The 25,842-nt window shown below is 44.6% G+C and overlaps 1 pseudogene; it reads right to left on the bottom strand.

Annotated features, from left to right (window-relative positions):
- Positions 1 to 25,842, bottom strand: part of LOC137365873 (histone H2A-like) — a 138,145-nt pseudogene that overhangs the window by 18,663 nt on the left and 93,640 nt on the right.

Here is a 25,842-nt window from a genome sequence, read left to right as displayed (position 1 = left end):
ACTGTGTTTGAGTGCAGTTTTCAGGCTGTATCTATTAGTATCTTGTGTGTGAGTTTTGTATTCACCTGCATCTTTCAACCTCTAACACATTATTTGAGATTTGTAGTCATTCTGAACTGACCCTTGGTAATGTATGTGTGTTTGAGGTTGATCATTGACTTGTTAATCTGTTGTACTGTACATGAGTGTGAGATTCATTCTGTATAACTCTATCTCTTTTCCTGTTGTGTGTGTGTGATTCATTCTGTTGCTCCATCTCTGGTATTGCGTATATGTGTGGTATCAATTCCATTTCTGTCATTTCTGGTACAGTATGTGAGTGTTTACTTCATTCTGTAACTGTCAGTCTCTGGCACTGTCTGCATGTTCTGGATCCATTTTGTAACTATCAGTCTCTCGCAGAGTGTGAATGTGGAATTAATTATGTATCTCTCCATCTCTAGTGTCATGTGTAAATTTGGAGTTCATTCTGAATTGGTCATTGGTACTGGATCTGCCATTCTCTATTACAGTTTGTGAATGCGGGATTCGTTCTGTAACCTGTCACTCACTGGTACTTTGTGAAAGTGTGCGATACATTCTGTATCTGTCGGCCTCTGGTAGTGTGTGTGATCGTGGGATGAATTAATTAGCAGTCAGTGGTGCTCTGTGTGAATGTGGAAATCATTCTGTAACTCAGTCTGATATTGTTCTGTGAGGGTGGGAATCACATGTATCTTTCAATCCCTGGTGCTGTGTGTGAGCATGGGATTCATTCTGTACCTGTCAGTCATACTGTATGTATCTGTGGGATTTATTCTGTACCTTTCAGTCGCTGGTATTTTGTACGAAAGTGGGATTAATTCTAGATCCACTGCCACACACTGGTTGAGTGTGTGTGTGTGCAAGAAGATAAAAAGATACAAAATAGGAGCAGGAGATCTCCATTTGGCCCATCGAGCCTGCTCCGCCATTCAATAAGATCGGGGCTGTTCTGATTGTGGCCTTGACTCCACTTTCCTGCCTGCGCCCATGACCATTGACTGCCTTTTAGATCAAAAATCTGTCTATCACAGCCTTGAATATATTCAATGATCCAGCCTCCACAGTCCTCTGGAGAACAGAATTCCAAAGATGAACAACCCTCTGAGCGAAGAAATTCCTCCTCATCTCCTTCTTGAATGGGAGGCCACTTATCTTGAAACTGTGGCCCCTAATTCTACATTCCCCCAGAAGGAGAAATATCCTCTCAGCATCTCCCTGTCCAGCCCACTGAGAATCTTATAGGTTTCAATAAGATCACCTCTCAATCTCCTAAACTCCAGTAGGCCCAACCTGCTCAACTTTTTCTCATAAGACAATCCAACTTCCCAAGTATCAGCCGAGTGAACCTTCTCTGAACTGATTCCAATGCAAGTATAGCCCTCCTTAAGTAAGGAGACCACAACTGTGTGGAGTACTTTAGTTGGGATGTCATTAATGCCCTGTACAGTTACAGCAAATCTTCCCGACTTTTAAACTCCATTCCCCACGCTAAAAATGCCAACATTCCAGTTGCCTTCCTAATTACTTGCTATAGCTGCATGCTAACATTTTTGTAATTCATGTATTTGGACACACAGATCCCTTGGTACAGCAGCATTCTGCAGTCTGTCTCTATGCAAGTAATATTCTGTTTTTCTATTCTTCCTGCCAAAGTAGACAATCTCACATTTTCCCATATTATACTCCAAACATTTTCCCATTGATTTAACCTATCTATATCTCTTTGCAGACACTTTGTGTCCTTCTCACAACTTGCTTTCCTACCTATCGTTGTACCATCCATAAATTTGGATTTACACTCGGTCCCTTCATGCAAGTTATTAATAAAGACCATAAAGATTGAGGCACCAGCACTGATCTCTGTGGCACTCCATTAGTCACAGTTTGCCAATTTGAAAATTCCCCAATTATCCCCACCCTGTTTCTTGTGAGTTAGCCAATACTATATCCATGTGCGTGCAGTTTTCAGATTGTGTCTATCAGTGTCTGTTACTCTGAGTTTTGGACTCTTTCTCAATCTCTCAGTGCTACTATTTGTGTGTTAGGTTGCTTTAGATGACTCAGGCTGAGGTACTGTCAGTGAGTGCAGTAATCAACCTATACCTTTCAGCATCTGGCACCTAGCATGGGTTTCAAAATCACTCTCTATCTGTTAGTGTCTGGTACTCTGTGAGAGTGTGGGATTCATTATATAACCTTCCGTCACTGGGACTGGTGCAAGTCTGGATTTATTCTACATAAAAATTCAGCGCAGCAACAGGCCACTGATGTGGTAGGTTTTAAGCAGACAGGTCGATACATAAATCCTGTTTGAGGTTTTGCCCAGTATTAAATAGTATCTGTCACTGTGAACACAATCGTGAAATATAATGTATCCTGCAATCTGATACAGGATTGATGTGCAAGTGTAACTCAGGCTGTACTCATCAATTTGATCAGTGCCATTCAGTCTAACTCTGAGTGAGAATCTTGGACTTGCATGTAAAATGAGCTCAGTCTGGAATTGTACAGTATCTTCCATCTGACACTATATGAGGTTTTAGGACTGGTACGTAATTTATAGCTCAAACTATACGAATCAAATTTATATTGTATCTTTTAGTTTCACAATCCGGATGAGTTTTAAAGTGGAATCTGAGTTTGTATCTCTGCAATCTGATTATGCACTTGAGATTTGTATCTAATGTATATGTCTGGACACATTATGGGAATTAATACTGGTAATAAAGTCAAAACCCGTGTAAATATTAGGCTGGCATTTAACTTGAATCTCGGAGCACTTCATTGAGATTATTTCTGTAACTTTGAAACAGCAGCCATGTGTCAGTTCTATGTGCATTTAATTTGTAGCTGAGGTTGCTCTTTTGTGGGATTGACACACTGATAATTTGATAGTGGGTGAGAATTTGGACTGGGATTTGTGTATCTACCTGTCAGTGGTACTGAGTTGGGGTGACATGAAAACAACGTGCGTCTCTCCTGCTCCATTTGATTGATGGATTGAAAATGTGTCTCTGGATCTGTTTCTGCTGTCTGAGACTGTGGAACTGATGACCTCTCTGTGTCTCTGCACTCTGTGAGTGATAATGTACGGACTGTGTGTGAGAAGGAGCTGGTGACACTCTTCCATGTAACTTGGTGGAGGAAACATCATTTATTTTGGTTCATTCAATTATTTGCCTGTTTGAACAAAAGAATGTTTATAATTCAAATACTGGTGAGGTAGAAGATACAGGATTTTAATGAATTTAATCTGTCATGATAATTATAAACGCCCACAAAGGAAGCCCAGCCATACAAATATTATCATTGTTTGACTGCACTGCAGTAACAGTTTCTTCCCATTCTGTCTCCATCCCCTTGTCCACACACAACCCGAGAATGGCCTCTCCCTTCCCCCACTCACTCCATGTTCCGGGACCAGTTCCTGCTCCACTCCGCCTCAAACAAACAGCCCCCGCCTGCCCCTGAACTTGCCCCGGACTCGATGCTGATCTCTCAGTCCATCTGCGGACACGCTCCCAAAGCGATGTGCTGCTGCAAGGAGGCTGCTGTCTTCTCCCTTCCTCTGGGACCGGGATCTCTCCATTGCCGGCTGTTTTAAACCATCTTCTTCCGCTCACAGGCAGTGCTGGGGGAGGGGAGCGCAGGCGCAGATTTCTGCAACAATTCCGCAAACAGAAACATGGAAAAATTCCGGCACAGAATGAGGCCATTCGGCCCATCATGTCCGTGCCAGCGGAAAGAGAGCGATTCAGCCTCATCCCACAGTTTCTTGTGATTGGACATTGAAGTGTGGAAACAGAAGCGGACAGTCAGGATGTGGAGATTTACACAAAGAGAATCTATTATAGGCACCAGGTGAGAAGTGTGAAGGACACATTTTAAACAGCGGCTGTTTGGTTTCGCTTGAACGGTTGGACCATGGGAGCGGGAACTGGAAATCTGACCTGTGTAAAAGTCCCTGTTCCGTCGGTCAGTCCCATTCATGTCCCAGTGGATTGTTTCTGGATGTTATTAAATTGTTGTAAAATGGCCAAAGCCCCTGGTATGCAGTCGCTGGGGGCTGCAGGACTGCAGTGGAATCAGACACTGACTCTGTTTGTATTGCTGGGTTTCCTTTGTGATTGTTCATAATGATTATTAATTGAAAAATTGTTTTGGTCACTTTTGTATCTTCTACCACATCTCTTCCAGAATTATAATAAATACATTTCCTTTCTACAGGCAAATACTTGATGGAAGCAGAATAAATGTCATGATTCCTCGACACAAGAGGAAGTGCAGCCAGCTCCTCACACACAGTAAGTACAGTATCACTCACAGAGAGCAGAGACATCAGTTCCACAATCGCCACCAGCAGAAGTAGTCAGACCGGCACTGATCCTAAGTTCCAGAGACCAACAGTCAATGCAACAGTCACACAGAGCAGGAAAGATTGAACTTGTTTCCATTTCACCACAACTCAGTCCCACTGACAGGTAGATACATCAATCCCAGTCCAAAATCACACCCACTATCAGATTGCAAGGCACTGTGTCACTCTCACAAGAGAGCAGCCTGAATTACAAATTCAATGTCAGATGGAACAGACAAACAGTACCTGATTGTAAAATGCAGAATTAATCTCAATAATGTACCCAGACTGCAGACTGAGCTACATGTTACACACCACTCCACAAATCTCACAAATAGTCAGAGTGGAAGACACAGTATTAATTCCATTACTGCAAACTGAATGAACCTGACCATTGCATACCAGGACATAAAACATATTGTAAGATGAAAGGACACAGACCTGAAATGTTAATTCTGTTTCTCTCTCCACATATGCTGCCTGAACTGTTGAGTATTTTGAGCATTTTTGTTTTTTTAAATTTAATATTTCCAGAATCTGCAGAATTTTGCTTTTATTTTAGAGTTAAAGAAACATTGCATTGTGAGGTGAGAGTGACTGCACTTGACATCAAGGCAACCTTTGACCATTAATGGCACCAAGGAGCCCTAGCAAAACTAGTGTAAATGGGAATCATGGCAAAACTCTCTGCTGTTTGCAGTCATACCTAGCACTAAGGAAGATGGCTGTGGTTGTTCAGGTCAATCATCTCAGTCTCAGAACATTACAACTGGAATTCCTTAGGCTCGTGTTCTAGGCCCAACCATCTTCAGCTGCTTCCTCAATGACCTTCCCTCCATCACAAGGCCGAAAGTGGGGATGTTCACTGATGATTGCGCAATGTTCAGCACCATTCATGACTCCTCAGCTACTGAAGCAGCCCGTGCCCAGATGCAGCAAGACCTGGACAACATCCAGGCTTGGGCTGATAAGTGGCAAGTAACATTCGCATCAGATAAGTGCCAGGCAATGACCATCTCAAACAAGAGAGAATCTAATCATCTCCTCTTGATGTTCAGTGGCATTACCATAACTGAATCCCCCACCATCATCATTTGGGGGCGGGGGGCGGGGGGGGTGGGGCGTGGGGGGAGGGGGTTACCATTGACCATAAACTGAACTGGACCAGCCACATAAATGCCGTGGCTACAAGAGCAGGTCAGAGGCTAGGAACTCTGTGGTGAGTAACTTACCTCCTGTCTCCCCAAACCTATCCACCATTCACAAGACACAAGTCAGGAGTATGATGGAATACTCTCCACTTGCCTGGATGAGTGCAGCTCCAACAACACTCAAGTAGCCTGCTTGATTGCCCCCAAGCACCACCTTCAACAATCACCCCATTCACCACTGATGCACAGTGGCAGCAGTGCGTACCATCTAGAAGTTGCACTGCAGCAACACACAAAAGCTCCTTTGACAGTACCTTCCAAACCTGGAACTTCTACGACTGAGAAGGACAAGGGCAGCAGTTGCAAGGGAACACTAGCACTTGCAAATTCCCCTCCAAGCCACAGATCATCCTGACTTGGAACTATATCGCCATTCCTTCATTGTCGCTGGGTAAAAATCCTGGAACTCCCTTCCAAACAGCACTGTCATGATCTCAAGAACTGCAGCGGCTCAAGAAGGCAGCTCACCACCACTTTGTCAAGGGCAATTTGGATTGGACAATAAATGCTAGCATAGCCAGTGATGCCTACATTCCACAAACAAATGAAAAAAGTGAGGAAATAGTGAAGGGCTTTTATAGAGTACATGGAGACATGCTTCCACTTGTGGTGGCATCTGAAACAAGAGCCAAAATATAAAATCGTCATTCATAAAACCAATGAGGAATTCATGAAAAATGTATTTACGCAGTGAATGGTTTGAATCTGGAATTTGTTATCACAGGGAGAGGTTGGGGTGAATAGTATCGATGCACTGAAGGGGAGGTGGAACAAATGAACAATTGCATGTGGAGAAAGAAATCGAGGGATATGCATATCGGGCTTCATTTAAAAAAAAATGTTGCATGTGAAGCAGGATGGCTGGAAATATATGTCGAGCAGAGAGCAGTTGGGACGATCCCAGTGCAGTGTTTTGTCTGGATGGATCTGCCCAGAACACTTGCGATGCAGGAGCTGGGAGCTTCAGTACTTCAGTGGAGGCAGATAATGACACCGGTTTTCATTTGTGGATGTTCTTAATGATTATTGATTGAGAAATTAAATTGACCTCTTTGATGTTATGCACCGCATCTGTTCTTGAGTTATCAGATATATTTTTTTCTTCATACAGGCAAATACTTGAAGATATTGTGATGAATGTGATGGTTGCTGCACTCGAGGCACAAGGAACAGTGCAGCCAACTCCTCTCACACACAGTAGTTACATTATCACTCAGAGTGCAGAGGTATAGATAGTTCATCAGTTCCCTGGTCTCAGACTGCAGAAGTAGTCAGGCTCACATTGATCCCAAGTTCCAGAGACACATTTTCAATCCAACAACCAAACAAAGCAGGAGAGAAAGAAGTTTTTTCCATTTCACCCCGATTGAGTCCCACTTACAGTCAGATACTTCAATCCCACGTCAAAATCACACCCACTAGCAGATTGAAATGCAATGTGTCAATCTAACAAAGAACAAAGAACAGTACAGCACAGGAACAGGCCATTCGGCCCTCCAAGCCTGCGCCGATCTTGATGCCTGCCTAAACTAAAACCTTCTGCACTTCCGGGGTCCGTATCCCTCTATTCCCATCCTATTCATGTATTTGTCAAGATGCCTCTTAAACGTCGCTATCGTCCCTGCTTCCACTACTTCCCCCGGCTGCAAGTTCCAGGCACTCACCACCCTCTGTGTAAAGAACTTGCCTTGCACATCCCTCTAAACTTTGCCCCTCGCACCTTAAACCTATGTCCCCTAGTAACTGACTCTTCCACCCAGGGAGAAAGATTCTGACTATCCACTCTGTCCATGCCGCTCATAACTTTGTCAACCTCTATCATGTCGCCCCTCCACCTCCGTCGTTCCAGTGAAAACAATCCGGGTTTATCCAACCTCTCCTCATAGCTAATGCCCTCCAGACCAGGCAACATCCTGGTAAACCTCTTCTGTACCCTCTCCAAAGCCTCCACGTCCTTCTGGTTGTGTCGCGACCAGAATTGCATGCAATATTCTCAGTGTGGCCGAACTAAAGTTCTGTACAGCTGCAGCATGACTTGCCTATTTTTATACTCTATGCCCCGACCGATGAAGGAAAGCATGCCATATGCGTTCTTGACTACCTTATCCACCTGCGTTGCCACTTTCAGTGACCTGTGGACCTGTACGCCCAGATCTCTCTGCCTGTCAAATATAATGCAGACTGAGCTAGCAATTAAATATCAGATAGAATTGGCACACGCCACTGATTGAATGGCACAGAATCTAACCTAGTGATGTACCCTGAGATTTAAATTAAATATCATACCCAAAGCTCACACCCATTCATTATAAAGGATGTTTAAACATCCCCATAGTGTACCCTGAGATACAAGTTACATACAAGTACAACATTCATTGCAGTGAATGTTTCAAAGGTGCTGAAAGATATTGTAAGCTGAGACACAAATTAGATACCAGTTCAGACATCGCCCACACTGTGAAATTGAAAGAGACAGAATCAATTCCATCAATGTAGATTGATATCAACATTACATACCATTCTAAAAAGTGATGCAATATCAAACTAAAATACAGTATCAATTCCACCAGACCCCCATCACCCTCTGGCTAAAAAGTCTTTTCCTCATCTCCCCTGTGATCTTTCTGCCAATCACTTTGACCCTAGTCACTGATCTCTTTGCTAAGGTAAACAGGCCCTTCACTTCAATTCGATCCAGACTCCACAAATTTTGTACATGCCAGTCAGATCTCCCCTCAGCCTTCTCTGTGCCAAGGAGAATAGCCCCAGCCTATCCAATCTTTCCTCAAAGCTGCATTTTTCCGGTCCCGGCAACATCCTCGTAAATCTCCTCTGTACCCTCTCTAGTGCAATTACATCCTTTCTGTAATGAGGTGATCAGAACTGCACACAGTACTCAAGTTGTGGCCTGACTAATGATTTATACAGTTCCAGCATAACCTCCCTGCTCTTATATTCTATACCTTGGCTAATAAAGGAAAGAATTCCATATGCCTTCTTACCACCTTATCGACCTGTCCTGCTCCCTTCAGGGATCTGTGGACATTTACTCCAAGGTACCTCACTTTCTCTACACCTCTCAACATTTTCCTCTTAATCGTGTATACCTTTGCCTTGTTTGATTTCCCCAAATGCATCACCTCACACTTCTCTGGATTGAATTCCATTTGTCATTTTTCTGTGCATCCGACCAGACCATGAAGATCTTCCTGCAGCCTACAGCTATCCTCCTTGCTATTTATCACACAGCCAATCTTTGTGTCATCTGCAAACTTCTTGATCATGCCCCCTACATTTACATCCATGTAGACGACAGCAACTGCACTACCCTCATCTATTTTCCTTGTTAATTCTTCAAAATTTCAATCAAGTTGGGCAGACAAGATCTTCCCTTAACAAATCCATGCTGACTATCCTTGATTAATCTGTGCCTTTCAAAGTGACATTTTATCCTGTCACTCAGAATAGATTCCAATAATTTGCCCACTACTGAGGTTAGACTGACTGTCCTGTAATTATTCGGTCTATCCCTCACTCCCTTTTTAAACAGAGGTACAATGTTCGCAGTCTTCCAATCCTCCAGCATCACACCTGTATCCAGTGAGGTCTGGAAAACGATGGTCAAACCTTCCGCTGTTTCCTCTCTTGCTTCTTTTAACAGCGTGGGGTACATTTCATCCATCCTTAGTGATTTATCAACTGACAAATATGCTATTTGTATGTCCTGTCACTAATATGTCCTCTCTCCCTCTTTTGATCACATCCAATACTTCATCCCCTTCTTCCTTAACTCCAATATCTGCATCATCCCCCACTTTTGTGAAGACAGATGCAAAATATTTATTAAGAACAGTGCCAACATCTTCTGCCCCGACACATAGTTTACCTTCATGATCTTTTATGGGCCCTACTCTTTCCAAAGTTATCCTTTTTCTGTTAATGTATTGATAAAACATCTTTGTGCGAACCTTGATTTTGATTGCCAATATTCTTTCATGCCCTCTCTTAGCTTTCCTAATTTCAATGTTGATTTCCCCCCTCCACATTCGATACACCTCTCGGCTTTCAGTGGTATTGAGTTCTCTGAGTCGGGCATAAGCTTTCCGTTACTGCCTTATAATACTACCTTATAAGATCCATGGGGCTCTAGATTTGGCCTTCCCACCCTTTTTCTTTGTGGGAACATATTGACTCTGAACCCCTGGAATCTCCCCTTTGAGTGCTTCCCACTGCTCTGACATTGATTTACGTTCAAGTAGCTGTTCCCAGTCCACTTTTGCTAACTCACTCCTCAGCTTAGTAAAGTTGTCCTTGCCCCAACTGAGAACTTTAACTCCTGTTCTATCCTTGTCCTTTACATAATTATGTTAAAACTGACTGAATTATGATCACTACCACCAAAATGCTCTCCCACTGCCACTCCTTCCACCTGCCTATCTTCATTTCCTAAAAGTACATCTAAAACTGCACCTTCTCTTGTTGGACATGCTACATATTGGCTAAAAAGGTTCTCCTGAATGCACCTCAAGAATTCTGCTCCCTCAATTTCTTTCACACTAAAAGTATCCCAGTTCATGTTGGGGTGGTTAAAATCCCCTACTATTACTGCTCTATTGTTCTTGCACTTCTCAGAGATTTGCCTACATATCTGCTCTTCTATCTCCTGCTTGGGGGTCGATAGCACACTCTCAGCAGTGTGATTGCCCCCTTTTTGTTCCTCAGCTCAATCTATACGGCCTCATTTGATAAACCTTCCAACATATCATCCGTCTTCACAGCTGTAATAGTTACTTTGAGCAAAACTGCCACCCCCCCTCCTTTCTTATCCCCCTCCCTATCACATCTGAAAACCCTGTAACCAGGAATGTTGAGCTGCTATTCCTGTCCCTCCTTAAGCCATGTTTCTGTAATAGCTGTGATATCATACTGCCACATGTCTATTTGTGCCCTCAGCTCATCTGCTTTATTTTCTATACTCCTTGCATTGAAATAGATATGCTTGAGCACTGCCAAACTCTTTTTACATTTTCTAACCTTTGTTTCCTCTTTCTTCCAGACTCATCCATTAATTTTCTGCCTTCCATTTTCATTTCTGATTTTGTCCCATCTGACTCTACCTTCCGGTTCCCATCCCCCTGCTAAAGGAGTTTAAACCCTCGCCAACAGCACTAGCAAAATGTCCCGCAAGGAACTCTGTCCAGGCTCTGTTCAACTGCAATCCATGCGACCTGTCCCAAGAATCTAAAGCCCTCCCTCCTGCACCATCTTTCCAGACACACGTTCATCTGTCTTATCCTTTTATTCCTGTACTCACTTGCGCGTGGCACTGGGAATAATCCGGAGATTACTACTTTTGATGCCCTGTTTGCTAATTTCTTACCAAGCTTCATAAATTCTGACTGCAGGAAAACATCCTTATTTCTACCGATGTTGTTGGTTCCGATGTGGACCACAAATGCTGGCTGTTCACCCTCACCCTTCAGGATGCTCTGTAACTGCTCAATGACATCCTTGACCCTGGCACCAGGGAGGCAACACACCATTCCTGGATTCACGTCTGTGGCCACAGAAACAGCTGATTGTTCCCTTCACTATTGAATCATCTATCACTATGGCTTTTCCAATCTTCCCTGTCTCCACCGTTGCAGCTGAGTCACCCATGGTGCCATGGACTTGGATCTGGCTGCACTCCCCTGGTGAAGCATCACTGTCCTCCGTATTCAGAACTGAATACCTGTTGGAGAGTGAGATGCACTCGGGGTGTCCTGCACTTCCTGCCTGATTCTTTTTGACTGCATTGTGTTCACCCATTCCCTCTCTCCCTGCGTACTCTTAAGCTGTGGGGTGACCACATCTATGAACATGCTTTCCATGTAACTCTCCTCATGAATGCACAGCAGTGTCTCCAGCTGCTGCTCAAGGTCCAAACACAGAGCTCAAGCAGCCGCAATTGACAACGTTGACTTGCACAAATGTTTTTTTATTTCCAAAGTATACTTTATTCATAAAGATCTGTAGAAAATACATTACAAAACAGTTCCAAACAGCACCAAGTCAAAAAATACTAACAGTGCAAAGGAGGTCAGTTTCCTTCAATACAGGAGTGAGTTGCCTCACAACCCTTCCATTTCATTTTTCATGCCATGTACATTTTATGGCAAATGAAAATTTTCCTGCTCCAGTTTGAGGGGTTTTCCATGGATCCAGCCCCTCAGTTCAGCTTGGTGGGGGGAGCTTACATGGTGGTCTTTCCCCATTGAGCCTTTGCTGCGGCTGCCCCAAGCTTTAGTGCGTCCCTCAACACGTAGTCCTGGACCTTGGAGTGTGCCAGTCTGCAACATTCGGTCGTGGACAACTCTTTGCGCTGGAAGACTACCAAGTTTTGGGCAGTCCAAAGAGTGTCTTTCACCGAATTGATAGTCCTCCAGCAGCAGTTGTGGTTATCTCGGTGTGTGTCCCTGGGAACAGCCCGCAGAGCACAGACCCCTGTGTTACAGAGCTGCTTGGGATGAACCTCGACAAAAACCAATGCATCTCTTTCCACACCTGCTTTGCAAAGACACATTCCAGAAGAAGCTGGGCAACCATGTCATCCCCACCACAGCCACTTCGAGGGCATTGTGCGGAGGGGGTGAGACTTCGGGCGTGCAGAAAGGATCTGACGGGGAGGGCTCTTCTCACCACCAGCCAAGCTACACCTTGGTGCTTGTTTGAAAGTTCTGGTGATGAGGCATTCCGCCAAATGATTTGGCGGTCTGCTCGGGTAACCATCCGACAGGATCCACCATCTCCTTTTCTCGTAGGGCCTTGCGGACATTCCGTGCAGACCACTGCCTGATGGATTGGTGGTCAAAGGTGTTTTCCGCAGAAACTGTTCCACGAATGATTGGTGGGACGGCACAGTCCAACTAGATGGAGCGTTCCACGGCAATGAGACCAGGCCCTTCCTTCTCAACACTGGGGACAGAGAGAATCTCAGCACATAGTGACACTTGGTGTTGGCGTATTGGGGATCTGCACACAGCTTGATGCAGCCGCACACGAAGGTAGTCATCAGGATGAGAGTGATATTGGGTACATTATGCCCGCCCTTATCCAGAGGTTTGAACATCGTGTCCCTTTGGAACCGGTCCATTTTGGATCCAGAGATGAAGCGGAAAATGACTCGGGTGATCGCCACAGCACAGGAATGGGGTATGGGCCAGACCTGTGCCACTTCCAGCAACAACGTGAGCGCCAGGTTCTTACCCAAAATGGAGAGAGTTGCTGCTCCCACATGCTCAGCTTGTGTTGTACCCTGGCGACTCGCTCCTTCCAGGTTTTGGTGCATGCCGTGGCCCTTCAGAACCATATCCCCAGCACCTTCAGGTAGTCTGACCTGACGGTGAAGGGGACAAAGGATCGGTCAGCCCAGTTCCCAAAGAACATGGCCTCTCTCTTGCGTGGTTAACGTTGGCTCCCAAGGCCAGTGCGAACTGGTCGCAGATGCTCATCAGTCTGCGCACAGACAGCGGGTTCGAGCAGAAGGCCGCGACGTCATCCATGTGCAGGGAGGTTTTCACCTGAGTGCCTCCACTGTCTGGGATTGTCACCCCTCTTATGCTCGCATCCTTCCTAATAGACTCAGCAAAGGGTTCAATACAGCAAATAAACAAGACAGTGGAGAGAGGACAACCCTGTCTGACTCCAGATTGGATCGGGAAACTTTCTGATTCCCACCCATTGATTGAGACTGTGCTACTGATGTTTGTGGAGAGCAGTTTGATCCAATTGCAGATTCCCTCCCCAAACACCATTTTCGAAAGTACGTCCATCATGTAGGTGCGTGATATCCAGTCAAAAGCCTTCTCCTGGTCCAGGCTGATGAGGCAGGTGTCCACCCTCCTGTCCCGTATGTGGGTGATCGTGTCCCTGAGTGGGTAAAGTACAGGTCTGATCTGGGTGGATCACCAACTCCAGAGCAGACTTGACTCGACTGGCTATGACTTTTGACAGTATCTTGTAGTCTACATTAAGCAGTGAGATGGGCCGCCAATTTCTGATTTCTGCCCTCTCCCCCTTCCCCTTGTTGATGAGGGTGATGATGCCTTTCCTCATGGATTCTGACATGCTGCCGGCTAGGAGCATACTGTCGTATACTTCCAGCAGGTCCGGGCCGACCCAGTCCCACAGGACCAAATGCATCTCAACCGGTAAGCCGTCGCTTCCAGGAGTTTTACTTATCTCGAAGGATTTGACGGCCTTTGTCAGCTCATCCAGAATTAGCGGTTTGTCCAGTCTCTCCCTCCTGCTGTCATCTAAGACCTCTGTGATAGATGACAGGAAGGACTGGGAGGCTCTGCTGTCTGTGGGCTTCGCGTCATACAGCCCAGCATAAAAGGATTTGCTGATCCTTAGTATGTCGGACTGCGAAGACGTTACCGAGCCATCCTCTTCCTTCAGACTGCTGATAACAGAGCTCTCTCTGTGTACCTTTTGGAAGAAGTAACACGAGCACATCTCATCCTGCTCAATGGAGCGGACTCTGGACTGGAAGATGATCTTGGAGGCCTCTGTCGCAAAGAGCGAGGCCTGCTGGCTCTTCACCTCATGAAGGTCCTCCTTGACCTTGACCCCCATCGACTGAAGCCAGAGCAGATTTTGCATACTTTTCTGGAGTCGTGACATTTCCATCTGTCTCAGTCTCTCGCCCTCTGAACCCTTTGAAGATAAAGAACCTCTTGATGTTCTCCTTGATCGCTTCCCACCACTGAACTGGAGACTCAAAGGTGGGGTTTCACAGTCCTCCAACCTTTGTAATCCCTTTTGAGTTCCTCAACATTCTCTGGGGTTAGCAGTGTAGCATTGAGCTTCCATATCCCGCTGCCAACCCGCTGGTCATCCTGTAAGTGAAAGTCAGCCAGTAAAAGGCAATGCTTGGAGAAGAACACCGGCTTGACATCGGTGGATCTGACCGTGAAAACACGGGACACAAATAGGAAGTCAATCCTGGAATGGGCAGACCCGTCCGTTCTTGACCATGTGTATCTATGCTGCGCTCTGTCTGCAGGTTTGCTGAAGACGTCATGCAGTTTGGCATCTTTTACTGTTTCTATTAAGAATCTGGACATTGCATCCAGTTTGCTGTCGTCTCTGCCGGATCATCCAGGTGCATCGTTGATGCCGTTGAAGTCACTGCCTAGGATGACCGGCCTGGACGTCGCCAGCAGCAGTGGGAGATGCTGGAAGACGGAGAGCCGCTCGCTGCATTGAACCGGGGCATAGACGTCAATCAACGAGAGCGGAGTATTGTTGTACATTACATCTGCTACGAGGTGATGACCGCTAAATGGTTCTCCAGGACACGGGAAGCAACCAGGAACTCCCACATAGCACAGGAGGTGCACTCTCGAGATTGAAGCCCCCTGCCATTCCTTTACGCTCACTGTTTTTCGGCTGCCGCATCCGATGATGGGCCAAGTGGTCTCTTTCTCTGCCTTAAACCTTCTATGATTCTATGATTCTATGATGCTCACTAACATTATCCCCTTTTCATATGCAGCACCACAGAGAGAGAGAGAGAATCAGTCCGACCATTCGTAACAGTGTGTTATATCACACTGTATTACACATTCTTATGTATCATCAGAGACAGTATTAGTAACACAATAAAGTGCATACATATCATCCTAAATAATGGTATCCCAAACATATGTACAGCATTAGAGAGGGAGTGTCAATAGTGCATTTTCTATTCGTGTGTCCATATCACACCCAATAACTGGCTCCCACGTTTTTATAGAGCACTAGAGACAGAGCTGAAAGTGAATAAGTGAGAGAGAGAGAGATCCCCATCAGCAGTTGCAGGCTGACCTGGAAGCCTCATTTTATCTTGAAAGATCCGTGGGAGACAGACGGTGCAGTCTCATCTCTAATTGATATTGTATCAGAAACAGACACATTATTATTCCTAGACTCTGGGTAACAGTTAGAGAGTGAGGTGAACAATGTTCCAAATTTAACGCTCTTGGCCCTGTTGATCTCTGTAATATCTCAGCTCACACCGTTCGATATGACTGTCAGTGAGGGACAGTTTCAATGTGATGACATTAATCTGGGACTGTTACTGTCAGATATTAACTCCAGCGCGATCGCAGCAAACACAGCGACTCCCTCGGAGGATTGCTTTGAGAAGACGGGTGAATGAAGAGCAAACACACTGCAGGGAATGATCTCAAACTGAGCTTCAGAAAGGGGGAATCCCCCAGCTTGAAACGTTCTCTGACCTTTCCCCACAGCCCCAGTTCCTTTGCTCAAACTCGGAAAAAACTGAACTGGGGAAAGTTCCAGTTTATTTTTGTCAGTTCCGATGAAGGGTCACTGACCCGAAACGTTAACTCTGCTTCACTTTTCACAGATACTGCCAGACCTGCTGAGTGGTTCCAGCATTTCTTGTTTTTATTTCAGATTTCCAGCATCCGCAGTATTTTGCTTTTATTCCAATTTATTTTTTTTGTAAATGAGTGGGGAAAGAAGCGCATGCGCGATGCGCCTCCTCCAGCCGTGTCCTTCTGCGTCATTTAATTAGTGAGCGGAAGAAGTTTGTTTGAAACAGACGGGAATGGAGACTTAGAGCCCCGGGGTAAGTGAGTAAACAGCAGTCTCCTTCCAGCAGCACATTGCTTTGAGAGCCTGTCCGCAGAGGGGCACAGAGATCAGCATTGACGATGGAGCAAGTTCAGGGGGAGTTGGGGGCTGTTTGTAAGAGGCGGAGTGGAGCAGGAACTTGGAGTGAGCGCGGAAGGAGAAGCCTTTCTCAGGCCGTTTGTGGACAAGGTAACGGAGACAGAGCAGGAAGAAGCTGCTGTTGAAAATCATTGTTGTTTTCTCTCCTCAAACCTGTAATGCATGTTCATGGTTTAGCTCCAGTTTCACACTGTGTTGTTATTGAGCAGTGAATAGAGGGAACAGAGTCAGACAGTAGGGATGGGGACAGTTATGCAAACAACACCTATTGCTGGCGCCAGGTGAGTAGTGTCAAGGAAACATTTTAAACAGCAGCTGTCGGTTTCCGTTGAACGATTGATCCAAGAGAAACAAGGAAATGGCAGATACTCTGAACAAGAATTTTTCATCTGTCTTCACAGAAGTAGACACAAAAAACATCCCAAGAATAGTAGAAAATCAAGGGGAGTAAGGAGGGGGGAACTTAAAACATCACCATCGCGAGAAAAACATGTTTTTGGAAAACTAATGGGACTAAAGGTTGACAAGTCCCCTGGATCTGATGGCCTACATTCTAAGGTTTAAAAGAAGTGTCTGCATAGATAGTGGATGCATTGGTTGTAATCATCTTAAATTCCCTAGATCCTGCAACAGTTCCAGTGGATATTAAACTGCAAATGTAATGTCCCTGTTCAAGAAAGCAGCAAAGAGAAAGCAGGCAACGATAGGCCTGTTAGCCTAATGTCTGCCATTGAGAAGATGCTGGAACCAATGATTAAGTCAGTCATCGCAGAAAACATAGAAAAATTGGAGCAGGAGTAGGCCATTCGGCCCTGCTCTGCCATTCAAAAATGATCAAGTCTGATCATATAATTCAGTACCCTCTTCCCGCTTTCTCCCCATATCCCTTGATCCCTTTTGTATTAAGAAATATATCTATCTCCTTCTTGAATATATTTAATGACTTGGCCTCCACTGCCTTCTGCAGTACAAAATCATGAGAGGTATAGACAGGGTGGATAGCAAGAAGCTTTTTCCCAGAGTGGGGGATTCAATTATTAGGGGTCATGAGTTCAAAGTGAGAGGGGTAAAGTTTCGGGGGGGATATGCGTGGAAAGTTCTTTATGCAGAGGGTGGTGGGTGCCTCGAACACGTTGCCAGCGGAGGTGGTAGACGTGGACACGATAGCGTCTTTTAAGATGTATCGAGACAGATACAAGAATGGGCAGGAAGCAAAGAGATACAGACCCTTAGAAAATAGGCGACATGTTTAGATAGAGGATCTGGATCGGCGCAGGCTTGGAGGGCCGAAGGGCCTGTTCCTGTGCTGTAATTTTCTTTGTAGAGAATTCCACAAGTTCATCACCCTCTGAGTGAAGAAATTTCTCCTCATCTCGGTTCTAAATGGCATACCCATATCCTGAGACCGTGACCCCTGATTCTGGACTCCCCAGCCATCAGGAACATCCTCCCTGCATATAGCCTGACTAGTGCTGTTAGAATTTTATAGGTTTCTATGAGATTCCCTCTCATTGTTCTAAACTCTAGTGAATATAGGCCTAGTCAACCCAATCTCTCCTCATTGTCAATCCTGCCATCCCAGGAATCAGCCTGGTAAATCTTCTTTGCACTCCCTCCATGGTAAGAACATCCTTCCTCAGATAAGGAGACCAAAACTGCACACAATACTCCAGATGTGCTCTCACCAAAGCCCTGTATAACTGTAGTAAGACTTCCTTGCTCCTGTACTCAAATCCGCTTGCAATGAAGGCCAACATACCATTTGCCTTCCTAACTGCTTGCTGCACCTGAATATTTGCTTTCAGCGACTGGTGTACAAGGACACCCAGGTCTCTTTGCACCTCCCCCTTTCCCAATCTGTCACCATTCAGATAATAATCTGCCTTTCTGTTTTTACAACCGAAGTGAATAACCTCACATTTATCCAAGTTATACTGCATCTGCCATGCATTTGCCCACTCACCCAACTTGTCCAAATCACATTGGAGCCTCTTTGCATACTCCTCACAACTCAGTTTCCTCCCCAGCTTTGTGTTGTCTGCAAACCTGGAAATGTTCCCTCACCCAAGTCATTAATATATATTGTGAATAGCTGGGGCCCAGGCACTGATCCCTGTAGTACGCCACTCGTCACTGCCTGCCACCTGGCAAAAGGCCCGTTTATTCCTACTCTCTGTTTCCTGTTTGTCAACCAATTCTCAATCAATGCCAGTATATTACCCCCAATCCCATCTGCTTTAATTTTGCACACGAACCTCTTATGTGGGACCTTATCAAAAGCCTTCTTAAAATCCAGATACAACACATCCCCTGGTTCTCCTTTATCTATTCTACTAGTTCCATCCTCAAAAAGCTCCAGCAGATTTGTTAAGCAAAATTTCCCTTTCGTTAACCCATGCTGTCTTTGTACAAACCCGTTTATGCTTTCCAGGTGTTCTGCTACCACATCCTTTATAATAGACTCTCGCACTTTCCCCACTACTGATGTAAGGCTAACTGGTCCGTAATTCCCTGTTTTTTCTCTCTCTCCTTTTTTAAATAGTGAGGTTACATTTGCCACCCTCCAATCTGTGGAACATTTAGAAAATTATAATACAATCATGCAGAGTCAACATGGATTTATGAAAAGGAAATCAAGTTTGCCAACATTATTAGCGTTCTTTGAGGATGTAAGAAGCAGGGTAACTGAAGGGGAAACAGTAGATGTAGTGTATTTGTATTTTGAAAAGGCATTCGCTAAAGTGCCATGCAAAAGGTAAGAGCTTGTGGTGTTAACGGGTAATATATTGCTTATTTTATTTATTTAGAGATACAGTACTGAAACAGGCCCTTCAGCCACCGAGTCTGTGCTGACCATCAACCACCCATTTATACTAATCCTACATTAATCCCATTACCCTCTCACATCCCCAACTTCCCTCAATTCCCCTACCACCTACCTACACTAGGGGCAATTTATAATGGCCAATTTACCTATCAACCTGCAAGTCTTTGGCTGTGGGAGGAAACTGGAGCACCCGGCGAAAACCCACGCGGTCACAGGGAAAACTTACAAACTCTGCACAGGTAGTACCCAGAATCGAACCCAGGTCGCTGGTACATGCTTACTAACAAGAAACAGAGAATTAGGATAAATGTGTCATTTTCAGGTTTGCAAACTGGAACTCGTGGAGTGCCACAGGGATCAGTGCTGGGGCCTCAACTACTTCCAGTCTATATTAATGATTTGGATGAAGGGATCGAGTGTATTGTAACTAAATTTGCTGTTGATACAAAGAAAGGTGTGAAAGCAAGTTGTGCGGAGGACACAATGAGTCTGCAAAGAGATAAAGACAAGTTAAGTGTGTGGGAAAAATTTGGCATTTTAAGTATAATGTGGGAAACTGTGAGGTTATCCACTTTGGTATGATGTAGAGAAAAGAAGAATATTATTAAAATAAGGAGTGACTGCAGAATGCTGTGGTATAGAGGGATCTGGGTGTCCTCTTATATGAATCAGAAAAAGTTAGCATGGAAGTACAGCAAGTAATTAGGAAGTCTATTGGAATTTTGGCCTTTATTGCAATGGGGATGGAGTAGAAATGTAGGGAAGTCTTGCTACAACTGTACAGCGTGTTGGTGAGACCACTCCTTGAGTGTGTATACAGTTTTGGTCTCCTTATTTAAGGAGGAAAATACTTGCATTGAAGGTAGTTCAGGCAAACATCACTGGCTTGATTCCAGGGATGAAGATGTTGTCTTATGAGGAACGTTTGACCTGGTTGTGCTACACTCATTGGAGTTTAGAAGAATGAGAGGTGATCTGATGAAACATATAAGATACTGAAGGGGCTTGACAGGGTATTTACTGAGATGATGTTTCCCCTCATGAGGGAATCAAGAACTAGGGGGAACAGTTTCAACATAAGGGGGCACCCATTTTCGATGGAATTGAAGAGGAATTTCTTCTCTCAAAGGGTTGTTGTTCTTTGGAATTCTCTACCCAAGAGGATGGTGGAAGCTGGTCATTGAATATATTCAAGGCTGAGTTAGACTGACTTTTGATTTACAAGGGAGTGAAGTGTTATTGGGACAGGCAGGATAGTGGAGTTGAGACTATGATCAGATCTGCCATGATCTTATTAAATGTTGGAACAGACTCGAGTGGCGGAATGGCCTAATCCTGCTCCTAGTTATTATGTTCTTGCATTATAATGCCAGGTGGAATTAAAAACTTGACTTGTGCAAATATCCCTGCTCCAGCAGGTATTCCCATTCATGGAGCAGTGCAGATGTTGGATTGTTCCTGGCTGCCACTAAATTGTTATAAAACTACCAAAGAAAACCTGATCAGCAGAAGCTGAGTGCTGCAGTGGAATCAGACACTGACACTCTTTGTATTACTGATCATCCTTTGTGGTTGGTCATAATGATTATTAATTGAAATAGTATATTCATGTCTTTTCAAGCTTCCACCTCAATTGATCTTGAGTTACAAGAGATATTTTTCTTTCTTTCTGTCAGCAAATACTTGAAGGAACCAGAAGGATTGTGATGATTCCCCGGCACAAGGATATGTAGAGTCCACTCCTTCTAACACAGAGTAGGTACATTATCAATCCCAGAGCTCAGAGACACAGACAGGCCATGAGTTCCACAGTCACAGAGAGAAGAAGCAGTCAGACTCACACTGATCCCAAGTTCCAGAGACACATTTTCAATCCAGCAGACAATCAAACAAAGCAGGAGAGGCAGAAGTTGTTTCCAATTCACCCCAACTCAGTACTGCTGAAAGCTAGGTACATCAATCTTAGTTCAAAATCACACCCACTATCATATTGAAAAGCACCGGATCAATCCCACAAGAGTGCATCCTAAGCTACAAATTAAATATGAGGTAGAGCAGCTGATGGAAAGGTACAGAATGAATCCGAATAATGTAGCCCAGACTGCAGACTGAGTGACAGATTACAATGTAGTACAAACATCTGATACAGTATCAAAAGGAAAGTTACAGTATTATGTCAATTAGTGCACACTGCACTGCACATTCCATACCAATCCAATAATCTCTCCAAGAGCTGTACTGAATGATATCTTATCAATTGAATGATTCTGATTATACTGAGCATGCCATGTGTGAGTTTGAAATATATGTTGTCATTCACAAATGTGTTCATACAGTTACAGACTGAATACTAGTCCAAAAAGCTCAAACCACAACTCAGTAATACACACAGTTAAAATGTGCAGTGATCTATATTTTAAAATACTAGTGAGACAAGAAAATGGTGATACATTATGGCATTAAACAAATAGTTCTCAATACCATCCCGTAGATTAAGTACAGGTACAGAAGAATTCCACACTCATACAGCACCAGCGTCACATAGATACAGAATGTACACTTGCAGACATAACCAGCAGCTGAGAGGTACAAAATTAATCCCACTGTAATGGACTGTCCAAGAGACAGACACATAAAAAATGAATTGTAACGCATATTTCGTACCAGAGACTGCCAAATGCAAAATGAGCCGTGGATATGCGCACGCAGACTGTCACAGAAACTGACTGATACAGAATGAGAACCATACTCATACGCGGTACCAGAGGCTAACAAGTAAAGAATAAATACAATATACACTTCCAGTACCAGAAAATAATATATGCATAACAGATATCACTCACGTACATTAGCAGAGATTGACAGACAACAGAATGAATCCCACAATCTCATTCAGTAGCAGATACTGACAGGTACAGAATAAATCCCATACACACTGTACTAGGTACTGAAAGACACAGGAGGAATTGCACATTCACATACAATAGAAAACACTGACAGATACTGTAGGAGTCACATGCTCACAGTCAGTACCAGATACTGTTGAAAAGAGAGTTAATCCCACACTTGCATTCATTGCGAGAGACTGACAGATACATAAAGGATATCGACACTCACATGGAGTAACAGAGACTGACATGCAGAACTTGAACCACACATATGCATAGTACCAAAGTCTGAAAGGTATTGAGTCAATCCCATAATCAGATACAGTGTCAAAGACTGACAGGCACGTTCGAGTTCACGTGGCTAGAATACCAGAGATTTTCACGTACAGAATGAACCTTATTTCTCATTCAGTCTGGATCATGATAGATGCACAATGAATCCTACAATCATACTCGATACCAAGTTCAGACAGACACCATATATATTCCCCTCTTATCCACAGTATCATAGACTGACAGGCACAGAGTGAGTCACAAAATCAATTAATTTCAGAGACCAGCAGATAGAGAATTAATCTCACTCTCACAGAAAGAACCAGAGATTGAAAGATATACAGTGAGACCATAAAATGACTCACATACAATGACAGAAACATAATTAAAACCACTGGCACATATAGTACCTTAGACTGACACATAGAGAATGAACCATACAGTCACATTCTGACTGTAAGATTGATGCATACACAATGAATCTCACACACACATTTAGTTCCGGACACTGACAGGTACCGAATGATATCCATATTCACCCACAGTAGCAGATAGATACAGAAGCTGCCACACATTCACATGCAATACTCATGATTGACATACAGAATGAATCAAACAATCACATTTAGTTTCATAGACTGACACTGAAATAATCTCACACTCAGACACAGTACCACAGACAGATAGATGTAGAATTAAACTCGCTGTCACATAATGTACCAGTAAGTGTGTCAAAATTAATCTCATACAGTACAACAGATGGATTGAATTTGTCCCACACTCAATGTAATAGGTTTTAAGCAAGTGAAGCGGGGGTGGGGGGAGGTGGGGAAGAGAACAAAAGGGAAGGTGTGTAATAGGGCAGAGGGCAGGAGAGATTAACTGACAAGGAGGTCATGGGGCAAAGGCAAAGGGAGTGTGCTAATGGTGTAGTGAAAGACAAAATATTAGTGCAGAGAGAGTGTTAATGACAGAATAATCAATAGTTCTGTCCAAAAGCACATACTTGAAAAACCAAGTTTAAGGCAGGCACATGGTTAAAAAAAAATGATAAAATAAAATAATAAAAAGGGTTGAGAGCCCTGTCAACCACAGTGAGGGGTAAATCGGAAACGAAGTTGATGAAATTTTCCAGTTCGGAGCGGGAGCAGGAAATGACGCTGATCCAGTCATCATTGTACCGGAAAAAGAGCTGGGGGTGGGGTCCTGAGTAGGACTGGAAAAAAGAATGTTTGACATACCTGACAAAAAGACAGGCATAACCATTTACAGAGATAGGGCACAAAGAATCATCATGGAAAGAGGCATGAGCTTCAAATCCAAAGCTGAAGTGACAGGATCAGAGGAACAGCTGTTTGTTCTGCAGTGTGGACTTCGGTCAGATCTGTAAACAAGCAGTTCCACAACAAAGGGGGAGAACTCAAAAATTAGAGTTCTGCCTTTCAGGAATATTGCTGGGAAGCACTTTTTCACACAACGGGTCGTGGGAACCTGGAATTCTCTCCGAAAAATCAGATAAACCTTGAGAGATGTTTATCCAGTGATGGTCTGAGGGTTTATGAAATCACAGCAGGTAGCTGGAGTTAAGATACAGGTGAGCCAGGATCTAATTGAAAGGTGCAGTAGGCTCGAGGGGCTGAATGGCCTACCCCCATTTCTATGTTCCTCTGGCTGCAACAGGGCAGAAACAGCTGCGAACATACGTTGCATTTCATATTTCACAGCAAAAATACCAGCAGTCAGGAGCTGAAAAGGGAAAGATGACGCCTCGATGGCCTGAGAATAAGTACAGAATGGCCTCCTTCAGAACTGGCGATTTTATCAGGATAAGATGCCGAACATTAGAAATTAATCCAACGGGAATCGCCATCCTCCGCCTCCAGGAATTGGACAATATAATGCTGGGATGTGGGAGTTTGGTTTGGGCAGGGGGTTGGCTGTGACACCACGAACACTCCCTCTCCACCTCCTCACTCCATCACCCCACCCCCTTCCCCTCTCCATGGGACCCCGGCATCATCCGATCCACAGATACTTTCCAGCAGACATCGCTGGGGAGTGACCGGAGTCCTGGTTCTCTGTCTCCATTTTCCCTGTCCCACCCATGGCCACTGAGGCTCCTCTGCCCCCACCCACCCTGAGAGCAACTAACCCACCTTGTCCATAAATTTAAACTGGAAAAGTGTCTCGTAAAGAGCAGGAGCAGAGGGGACGCTGTAACCTATCAGAGAGGATTGTGTTCCTGAATCCCCAACTCTTTTTGCCATGTTTCCATTCAATTTCCACACTCTCTCCTTGGTCTGTCCCTGGAGACCTGTCATATCACGATTCTCTCCAGGGAATTTCGAAAGATATTTCCCCCATCCCTCCAGGATTGGCCTGGAGTCCCCAGCACTCCCTCCATTGCAGTACTTTCTGAAATACTACCCGTGCCATGTAATAGTCAAGAGAGACAGTGGGGAACTAGGCAGATCAACAGGATGTCTGGCAGATTCAGTGTGAGACGGTAACACTGCCGGGTAAAGGCCGCTTTCCAACTCCAATCTTAACACAGGAGATTCCCCAAACAGCTGCAATAAGGTGTTTATAAACTGCTGGAAGAGGATGTGTGTGGAAATGGTGATGTTACTGAGTAGGTTATTTGTTATAGAATGGACTGTGTTTAGGTGGGAATATTACTGAGTGTTAATTGTAGCGGAACCATATTTAAAAGCTCCGGCTTTCTGGAAAGCCTTGACTATGAAGGCCGAGTCTGGAAGGGTGTGTGTGGAGAGCTGGGTTTCGGTTCCACTGTTAATAAAGGGTTTGAAATTGGCGAACCAGAGGAAACTGGAGGTGGAGCTGAAAGATGAGGGGCCGTTCTCTCTCCGTCTGTCACTCTGGGTGTCTCCTCCCCATCTGCTCTCTGTTCAATCTTCACTCTGTCTCCTCCCCTTCCTGCTCTCTCTCTGCCATTCTCAGGCAGGTCCGGGCGGTCTGTGTAAAGTAGAGCCTGCAAGAGTCTGCTTCTTATATTGTGTAGTGACCTGAGTGAAGAATCATCATGTCTGGCAGAGGTAAAGGAGGCAAAGGACTAAGCAAAGGCGGAGCAAAGCGGCACCGCAAAGTGCTTCGTGATAATATCCAAGGCATCACCAAACCAGCACTCCGCCGCCTGGCTCGCCGTGGCGGGGTCAAGCGGATCTCGGGTTTGATCTATGAGGAGACTGGCGGGATGTTGAAGGTTTTCCTGGAGAATGTGATCAGGGATGCGGTCACCTACACTGAGCACGCCAAGCGCAAGACGGTCACTGCCATGGATGTGGTGTACGCTCTGAAACGGCAGGGCCGCACTCTCTACGGATTCGGTGGTTGAACAATTTGACCCTTTCCAGCAAACACAAAACAAAGGCTCTTCTAAGAGCCACCCGCCTCACAGAGAGAGCAGTGACCGAGAAATGGGAGCTGGGATAGGCTGTTCAGAACAGTTCAATCAATCTGAAATATTTCAGATTTCCAGCATCCGCAGTATTTTACTTTTAATTCTTTGTTCAATCA

Source organism: Heterodontus francisci, unplaced genomic scaffold (genome assembly GCF_036365525.1).
Source record: "Heterodontus francisci isolate sHetFra1 unplaced genomic scaffold, sHetFra1.hap1 HAP1_SCAFFOLD_58, whole genome shotgun sequence".
Classification (NCBI taxonomy): domain Eukaryota; kingdom Metazoa; phylum Chordata; class Chondrichthyes; order Heterodontiformes; family Heterodontidae; genus Heterodontus; species Heterodontus francisci.
This window is presented reverse-complemented; position numbering and strand designations above follow the sequence as displayed.